Source organism: Chelonia mydas, chromosome 5 (assembly GCF_015237465.2).
Source record: "Chelonia mydas isolate rCheMyd1 chromosome 5, rCheMyd1.pri.v2, whole genome shotgun sequence".
In the NCBI taxonomy this organism is placed as follows: Eukaryota; Metazoa; Chordata; order Testudines; family Cheloniidae; genus Chelonia; species Chelonia mydas.
In genome coordinates, this window is record NC_051245.2 from 79,165,385 (window position 1) to 79,172,611 (window position 7,227).

The following is a 7,227-nucleotide window of genomic DNA, read 5'->3' on the forward strand; positions in this document are numbered from 1 at the left end:
GGTCAGTGCAAAAGCCTAAGGGCCAAATCATGGCCTTGCTAGTGCAGCAGCAAAAAGGTATAAGGGGGTACAAGGCTCTCACATAGACTCATATCATGGGCAGCAAGAGGAGAAGGAAGCTCCACAAAGCTGCTGCTTCTCCTCCTCCTCACAGGTGGTTGGCAGGGGTCGGGAACAGGGAAGAACCTTGATAACATGTTCAGCAGCATAACTGTGCAATACATCAGAGAGCATAGGTTGCTCAAAGTATAGATAGAGCACATTTTACTCCCTCTTTGGAATAGTGGGCAAGCAAGTCCCTGACTCTCAGTCTTCTTCCCGAGCTGACTGGGGACAGCACAGCAATGCACTGCTCCTTAAGCTGATTTTCAGAAGTGCCAAGTACTCCACAATTCCCATTGAGGAAAAGCAGGCCACTTATTTAGGTGCTTAAATATGGATTTAGGATCCTTGCTTTAGGCTCCTATTTGGAAAATCTTAGCCACAAACATTAAAACAACTCTTTCTAATAAGTTAAATTAAATTAATCTCTTTTCTATATTCTAGTAATATGGTTCAAACTAAAGTAGTTTAGTGTTTGTGGTTGAAAATGGAATGTGTAATTTCTATTATAATTTGCATGCCATCCCATTTTCAGCATCTTATTATTAATAATCACAATCATCATAATGTTTATTAAAGTGCCTAAAGATCAGACAAGAACAGAGCCCTGTACATATACAGTAGTAGTAGAAAGTCCCTGTGTAACAGCTTACAATCTAAATAATTCTATTGCAAATTTTGATGGCACTATAAAATAGTGGCAGATAATTGTGAAGTCATGATAACATTTTATCAAAATAATTGATACAATTAAAAAAGCTACATTATTGTACTTTAGCAATAAGAACTTTGCTGTTTAATAGTTATATAAATTATTACATGTTTAGCATAAAATGTGATTTTTTTCATAGTGCTTTCATCCTGAATTTATTGCAAAGCATTCTCAGATAAATCATTTCAGGGCTGGGATGGCACAGGCAACAAATTGAGCAACCAGTAGGTACTGCTCAGAATCACCATGCTTATCTATCTTATATTTACATTGCACCTTTAATCTTAGAGGATCCTAAAGCACTTTACAAATATATAAAACTGGGCCTGATTTTCCACCCTGTCGAAATAAGTGGAACCACACCTGTGAAAAACTGTTATAAATATGATGGAGGATGAGACCAACAAACTCTAAAGTGTGGGATCATTCTACCTCGTCACATGTAGGGTGAATCAAAGCAGCTGTTTGAAAGTGCACAGAACCCCATGGTATTAAAGTGTCCCTATAGATCCATGTCATTTGGATTAAGTCCAGACACATCTAATTGACCTTTCTGAGATAGCTCCCTCAACAGGAACTAAAAGTTTTATCATTCCTGATCAATCAACCTTGCTGAGTGCTTGCTACTACTTCTGACAGTGTGTGGCTCCTATGCACTTCAGCTCTAGGTGACTTTCCCGTTAAGCAAAAATAAAAGGATGCCAAGCATGTGTTCCTGTCTCTCAGGCTCTATCACTATCTGACCTGCTTTGGGTGGCTAATGCCCCAGTATTGCTCTGGACATAACATCCTAGACCCAAAGCTAACGTAGGTTCTTTTACCTTCTCCCAGAATTGTTCCGTTTCTGAGTGATGATTCCAGCACTCATTATGATTTCCATTTGTTTTTCCAGCAGCGGCTTTCAGTGCTCACACTTGCAGATTTGTTCACTGTGCGATCACACAGTGTCTACACTGTTAGAAAAGAAGCAAAAGTTAAGTAACAGTTTGTTAGGAAATCATTGTGCAGCATATAAAGCACCCTTCACAAGGATCTGTAAAATTCCCCACAATTTTCATAATTTGTTTTCAGTGTCTGGTAATAAAGGTATAATTTAGTAATGTTGTCACAGTATGATAACATATGTTAAGAGAGCTATATCATCTATTTAAAAGAGAACCTCCAAACATCATGTCTAATAAAGCCCAGACAGGCTACAGCTTTGTATAAGAAATTGGGCATAGAAAATGTATTCCTCCCCTGTAGAATCTACAAACTCATGAAGCTATTTAAGATAAGGATTTTCTTGTAGAGTGTAATATGAATTCTACTGTTAAAGATGGTTATATAAGAATGCCCACAGTATAGAAAGAAAGAATATATAAACTAGTTGTTCACATTTGGGTCATAGCAATAGGGTTAAACTAACTCATGGTTCAGAAACCAGCAGAAGTTTAAAATACTGAAAGTTCTGCCTGAAAGAGCTATTTGTAACTAGCTTCTTCTGCATTTATGATGGTTTGTCCTATTCCTTACACATGGAAAATAAACCAAATAGAACCGAAAACCCAGAGGGTACAAATTCAAGACAGCAAATTTACAGGTGTTTATTTACAGGTATAAGTATGTGTGGGAAGGAGAGCACGGCATCCGTATTGGTAGTTGTGAAAACAGGTATTGCAGTATTTAGCCATTTAGATGTTGATTCAGCAAAGCTCTTAAGCACATGCTTAATTTCAGTGGTACTTAAGTATGTGTTTAAGTGCTTTGCTGAATCTGGTTTCTTGGTTTAACACTGAATTTTAACACCCCTGAATTGAAACTGCATCTTGTAGAAGGAAATGTGTGTCTTATTTCGCTGTAGTAGTTTTATTAATAGATCATTTTAGCACTGACTACTTATTTTTAAATGCCTTATTCTACAGCGCTTCGGGGACTCATTCTGCTTCCATTGGAGTCAATAGCATTGACAGCTAGTGGGAGCAGGAATTAGATCCTCCATCCAAGTTTGTAATAGAACTCAAGCCGTGTGCGCCTCTTTGACTTTAACAATCATTTTCAAGTAGCTTACTAAAGTTGCTAAGCACTCACAAATATTGCACTACAGCTAAAGAGTAAATGTTCCATATGGTGCATGGGGAAATTAGGTGCAGAGCTCCAATTTTCAATAATATAATTGGGTTTTTATCTAATTCCTGTACATTCCTAGAAATGTATTCCTAGCTGTAAGAAAATCCTGTCCCCAATGTGCTAATAATCAAAGTGTTTCAGTGCCAGAGACATACGCCTTCAGCTGTATTGGCTTACAAAGCAAATGACATCCGCAGGCTATTTATGATAATTACAGTTCTGAATTGCCGATGGCTACACCGAAGTAGATATTTTAGGCTCTGACTTGTATTTATGGATGCCTATCTTGGGTAATATCAAAACCCTGTCCTGTTTAGCATCTCTAATATGTATGATATTAAGCCTGCCTCTTTTGATCTGCAAGTCTAACTGCACTGCCACTGGCAATTTTTAAATTAAGATTGGATATTTTTCTAAAGGATGTGATCTAGTTCAAATAGGAATTAATTTAGAAAAGTTGTATGGCCTGTGTTATACAGGAGGTCAGACTAGATGATCACAGTGGCTCCTTCTGGCCTTATACACTCTGAATCCATGAAATTGGCTCACTCCGTTGGCATATTTGGAATACTAATATTTTTTGTCAAGCCTCTTCTGAGTATGAAAGAAATAGGCTAAATCCTGACTATTCTGGTTGCCATTCTAGATGCGTGTTGTATTCTACTCTTCTCCTGGACTTCACTGTTATACAGTGCTTCATAAATATTTTGAAATAATTCTTACCCAATGTAAAAAAGTTTTTAAAATGTGAATTTCTTGTCTTTTCTTGGTGAAACTTTCTGCCATTACATAAATATACTCAAGTCCATTGATGCTACTGATAGTTATGCTGAAGCAGCTGAGGGTAGAATTTGGGACTTGGAAACTACAATTTTCATTTTTGTTACAGTTAAAAAAAAATCAAGCTGTTTCACTGGCTCATTGATAATCCAACACCGTATCATATGTAAATCCCACTTTGGTACTTACCTTGGAACTTGTTTCTCCATTTGTGTGTTCCAGGAGCATCATTAAAGGGATTTTTTCCAACTTGCAAAAGGAAAGAGAGGGTTCACATTAACATGTGCGAATCCTGGAAAGCTCTCTGACACTAACTGTAGAGTGCTCGGGGCATAACTAAGAAGCTGAATTGGGATTTTATTGAGGAAATGGTCATTTAAAATGAAAAGAAGCTTGAATTAGTGATAGTGGTATATCAAAGGGTTTTTTTCGCAGTGGAAATCAACAGATGCTTATCTGAATTACCATAACTTCTTAAGATTGAAAGAGTAGGCTGTAAATATTATACAGGGTTTCTTGCAAGATTTCTACAAATTCCTGTTTCTGGTGAGTCAAAAAAGAGTAGCCAAGTTCTGATTCAGAACCTGAATGGGCAGTCATGAAAACTGAAACAATGAGTTTGAAAGGATTAACCAAAGTGTTTTGCATTTCAGAAAGGGTTCTGGATGAAAGTTTGGGTCGGCTTTTATTTTACTCCTACAAGTTCACCCAACTCATTGCAGCTAAGGAAGGGTGGGTTATGGGTAAGGTGACTCTAGTCCACCTTTCAGTTCCCCCAGTCATTGGAACACTTAATGCCTAAGGGCTCCTCTTAGTTACACAAACTATAGCAGTTCTTTCTGCTACCCTGCTATGCCCACTCCATACCTCCTACATCTGATGGGGGACACAACTGAGGGTCTAGCCTAGTGTGTGTACATTTTGTTCAGAGCAGAGTGGGGACTACCCCTGCTTCCAATAGAAAATATAAATTGAATATGTAAGAAAATAAGAAAAATACATGATATAACTGTGACAGATATTATGGACACATGGAATATTCAAAGACTATTGTATCAACTTTATAAATGTAGGAATTGTATTCTGGCTCCTTGGGGAGTTACAGAGGTTTCCTGCAGGGATTAAGGTCACTACAAATCCCTCAGCAGCTAACAAGTCTGGAGGAGCCTCTCCCCACCCATTGAGGGTGAAATTGGATAGAATAGTTTGCACTGATTTAAGAAGCTAAAAGTGACCACCCTGACATAAAGGGACTTAGGTGTTGCAATGCTGTGCATCACAATGCCTAACTTTTAGGTGCCTAGAAAATCACAGGAACAAGCATGGGATCCACAAAACCTGAGATAGGTGCCTAGGCTCCTCTACAATGAATGGGGAGAGATAGGTGCTAAGAACACAATCCACTAAAGCCAACATGCCAAATGGGAAACCACTTTAACTAATCAGTGGGAAATACCATAGACACAGGAGGGGGAGGGGTGTCTCTAAGCCCCACTCATCTTGTGGAGATAGGCACCTTTCTCTGATAGCAATCCAGAGTAGGGAGCCCCTCTTCTGGAGTCAGATGGCTGTGGGTATATCTACACTGCAAAAACAAGATGTCTAAGAACACAAACCAATTTTTAGTCTTTATGGGGCTAAAAATACCAGTGTAGAGGTTCAGGCTCAGCCTGGAGCCCAGGCTCTGAAAACCAAGGGGTGGGGGTCTAGGAGTGCAGCTCCATCCCAAACCTGCATCTCTACACACTAGTTTTAGTCCTGTAGTGTAAGTTCTGCAAACCCAAGTCAGTTGACCCGGATTCTGAGGCTTGCTGCCAAGGGTCTTTTCTGCACTGTAAATATACCCTTAACACCTAAGTCATTGCCTGGGGGTTAAGTGCCTAAGTCCTGGTGCCTGCCTCATTCCACACAAAGTGGCCAGAGGAGGAGGAAGTGGTGCCCACCTTGTAACGGGAACTGCTTCAACAGGACAGAGTCAGGGAGCCCTTGCTCAGAATATCACATAGCTCGATGGTTAAAACACTCTCCTGAGAGGTGGGAGATTCCTGTCTAAATCTTTTTTCTGTCAGTAAAAGGGGCAACTTGAACCTGAGTTTACCATGTCTCAGGTGAGTGCTCAAACCAGTGGACAAGGTAGACATCAGCTCCACTACCTCCTCCTCCTCCAGCAGAGATATTTTTGAATGGGACCCAATCTGGTAGGCAGCTTCTAAGCATGCTTACCAGATTGCACTCTACACACAAGATAGGTTAGTGAACATCTATTTTTCCCCTGGTTCCTGGATCACTATGGGGCTTAGATGGGAGATAGGCATCTCGATGCCTAGAGGGAGGAAACAGTGCGCATACGCAGAGGCAGAAACATAGGTGCCTAAGGAACTTGTACCCTAGAGACTTAGGCACTGAGTGAATCTAGATATCTACAGAGTTAGGAAGGAGTTTTGTGGATCACAGTGGAGCCTAATACAGGGACTTAGACACTTCAACCCCAGAGTTAGGTGCCTCAGTACTTTCGTGGATCTAGACTAACATCACTCCCAATTGATCCAAGAATTGACCAAGGGGACAAACTCTGTGGACAGGATCTGAAGTACTTGTTCCTATCAGGATCTCCATGTGGAACATGGATGATTGCCTAATAAGCTAAACCTGCATGTAAGCTGTTGATTGTTTTTAAGATATGCTTTCTCTGAAATGCTTTTGTTCTGAATAAATAATACTTTGTGTTTTTGACGGCTAGTTGGTCACTGGCTATCCCTGTCATTGCTTCTGGGAAAACAGGACTGTAGGTGCTAAACTAAAGTCAGACTTGCTAATGTGATTATAGTGAATTGCAAGAGGAATTGCAGCCTAAATTCCCATGTCTAGAAAGAGCGATGTAAGACTCTGCCCCAAGAAAGATGATGGCAAGAGGCCTGAGACCTAAGTGGAGGCCACAAAAGGATCAGTTACTTCAAGAACTATGATGATAACTTGTGCTATTGGATGACTCTTTAAGAGATGCTGTGTCGCCATGACATAATTAAGAAACACAATACAAAAGGTGATAGTATTTGAAAGCTAGTGGTATTGGAAGACACTGTCTTTTTTTATTGTTTAACCAGGAAATAGCCTCTTGAGGTGTTTTATCCTTTGTTTCAAGAATGTCCTTGAAAAGTGTTTATTAAGTGCAGAGGCAAATATTTACAAGGGAAAAACTCCTGGTTCATAAGTACAGATATAAAAAGTCTGTAAAAACATATTACGCACATATCTGTGAGCCTGATAAGAATATAGGGCCTGATCCAGCAAAACATACCTATCACTTTTGGGGATAGATAAGCTCAGACAACACCTGACCTGTCTGAGTGAATGATTAGCTAGACATGAAAAGGCAGAACAAACACTAAAAGCAAAACTTTGCCATGAGGACTTGTGGAGTATACAATGTGGGAGTGAGGAGGATGGAGAATACTTATTCAAAAGAGCTCTCCATTTCCAGAGCTCTTCTGACCATTTTGCCTTTCTAGGGTTTATACAGTCCA